We start from the raw sequence: 2,945 nt of genomic DNA, 5'->3' as shown, positions 1-2,945 counted from the left end.
GCCACAGAGCTATGCACATATCTGTAATTTTACTTATATGAGTGTCTGTTTCCCCTCTGGAGTGTAAGCTCATTGAGGGCAGGGAATGTGTCTATTATATTGCTGTATTGTACTTTCCCAAGCGCTTAGTGCAATGCTCTGCACACAGTAAACACTCAATAAATGCAATTGAATGAATGCCCTTCTATGATACCAGGAGAGCTGTGGCTCCCTCTTCTCCAAGAGTCCCAGGGAAGCTGTACCTCTCTCCCCTCCGACAGTGCCAAGAGAGTTGTGCCTACACCCCTTTGATCTGATCCAGGAGAGCTGTTTCCCTCCACTTCCATACTCCCAGAACAGTGGGCTTCCTTCTCCTACAGTCTCAGAAGAGCTGTGACTCACTTCCCTTTTACAGTCCTGAGAAGCCTTTAGATCCCTGTCCTGCTCCATTTCAAGAAAAATTACAATTCCCAGCCCCACAACAGTCTGGGCAGAGCCGTGCCTCCCTCCTCTCCTACAGTACCAGAGTAGCTGCGGCTCCCTCTCCTCCTACAGTTCCAGCAAAGCTGCAGTTCCCTCTACTCCAACAACTCTAGGAGAGTTGTGACTCCCTTTTCTACCCTACAGTTCCAGGAGAGATGCATCTGTCTCCTCTCCTACATTCTCCAGAGAACTGCAACTCCCTCCCCTCCTACAGTTCCAGAAGTGTGACTCCCTTCCTTCACACAGTCCCAGGGGTAATGTGGCTCCCTCTCCTCATACAGTCCCAGGAGATTTACTGCTCCCTCCCCAGCTACAGTTCCAGGAGAACTGGTCTCCCTCCCCAGCTTCAGTCCCTGGAGAGCTACGCCTAACTCCCTTCCTACAACTGTGGAGAACTACAGTTCACTGTCCTCCCACAGTTCCAAGAGAAGGGCAGCTCTCTCCTAAATTACAATCCCAGGAGAGCTGCTGCTTCCACCACCTCCAACAGTCCCAGAAGGGGTGCAGCTCCCTCCCAACCTGGAATCCAAGGAGGACTGTAGCTCCCTCCCCTTTTACAGTCCCAGGAAACCAAGTGCCCCCTGCCCTTCTACAGTACACTAAATCCCCGAGCTTTGAAAGCATGTCTCGGGGGCCGTGTGGGTGGACTCTTCCAGCCTCGAAAATGCTATTCACCTTGTAACTCTTCCAAGGCAACAAACTATTGCTTGCTTCTAACCTTAAACCTAATCCTAACTCTAACCGAACATTAACCCTAATCCAAACCCTATCAATAACCTTTCCCCAGCCCTAACCCAAGACCAAAACCTAACCCTACCTCTAGCCTAACCCTAACCCTAATCCTAGTCCTAATCCTAAACCGTGTCCTAGGCCTAGCCTAAAGCCTACTACTAACCAAAAGCTAACCTGAACACTACTTCCAAAACTAGATTGAGGACTATGCCTAAATATAATCCTAAACCTAACTGCATGCCTAACATGAGCCATAGCCTTGATGCTAACCCTAACCCTAACTCCAAACCTCACTTAACACTAATCTCAACATTAACACTATTTCTAACCTTAATTCTAACCCTAGATCTAGGCTTAACCCTAGCCTTTATATTGAGTGCCCTAGTCCTAGCTTTAAGACTACAACCAACACTAAATCTAAGCCTAATCCTACCCTAACCCTGACCCTAAACCTAGCAGTAACATTAACCTGAAATTTAACTCTACTCTAATTTAGCCCTAGCCCTAGTGCTAATTCTGACCCTAACACTAACCCTTAACCATAAGCCTAACCCTAGCAGTAACCCTATTTGCAATTCTCACCCTAGTCCTAGGCTTAGCCCTAACCATAATCCTAATAATAACCCTAATATTAACCTAGCCTTCTCTCTGACCACAATTCTAACACTAGCACAGCACCTGGACCTATTCATAGCCCTAATTATAAATCTAACAATAAATCTCACCATAACCCTAATCCCAACCCTAACTCTAACTCACACCATAACTCAGCCCTAGGTGCTGGTCTACCCGGAACCCTACCCCTAACTTTAAGCCCAGACCTAACCCCAACCTTTATCTGAGCTTTATCCTTAAACTTTACCCTAAAACTATCCCTTTTCCTAACTCGAAATCTACAATACTCCTAGCCATATTCCTATCCCTAACCCTAGCCTTAACTCTAACCTTAACTCTATCCCTATCCCCAACACTTACCAGAGCACTAGACCTAATTTTAACCCATACCCTATCCCTAAAACTCAGCATAAAACTAACGATAAAACTAATCCTAATCCTAAACCTAGTCCTAGGCCTAGGTTGAAATTTATCACTAACTCTAACTCTAATCCTAATACTAACCCTAAAACTAATCTTAAACGTAGCCCTAGCCACAAACCAAACCCTATACCTAAACCTAATAATAACCCTCCTCCTAGACCAAGGTCTTGTCCCAATCCTAACCCTAATCCTAGGCCTAGGCCAAGATTCAAAGCCTACCACTAACCCTAATACTAATCCTCACCCTAACCCTAAACCACCCCAAATGCTGATCCTAACACTAACCCTAACACTAAAGCTAACCCTATTCCTACCCCTAACTCTAGTGCTAACCCTAAGCAAAACTTTAACCCTAACCCTAAACCTAACCCTAACCCTAAACCTAACCATAAACCCTAAAATCCAGCCCTAGTGTTAACCCTAACCCTAGCCCTAAACCTAACCATAACACAAACCCTGACCCTAATAATAATAATAATGGTATTTGTTAAGCGCTTACTATGTGCAAAGCACTGTTCTAAACTCTAAGCCTAAACTTAACCTTACCCCTATGCCAGTGGCCGAGATTGTCACGGTTTATTGTTGTATTGTACTTTCCCAAGCACAAAGAATAGTGCTATGCACACAATAAGCGCTTAATAAATATAATTGAATGAGTGTTCCTTAGTGCTAACCGTAACCCTAGCCCTAGCAGTAACTCTATCACGAACCCA

This window comes from Tachyglossus aculeatus, chromosome 3, assembly GCF_015852505.1.
Source record: "Tachyglossus aculeatus isolate mTacAcu1 chromosome 3, mTacAcu1.pri, whole genome shotgun sequence".
NCBI lineage: Eukaryota > Metazoa > Chordata > Mammalia > Monotremata > Tachyglossidae > Tachyglossus > Tachyglossus aculeatus.
This window is presented reverse-complemented; position numbering follows the sequence as displayed.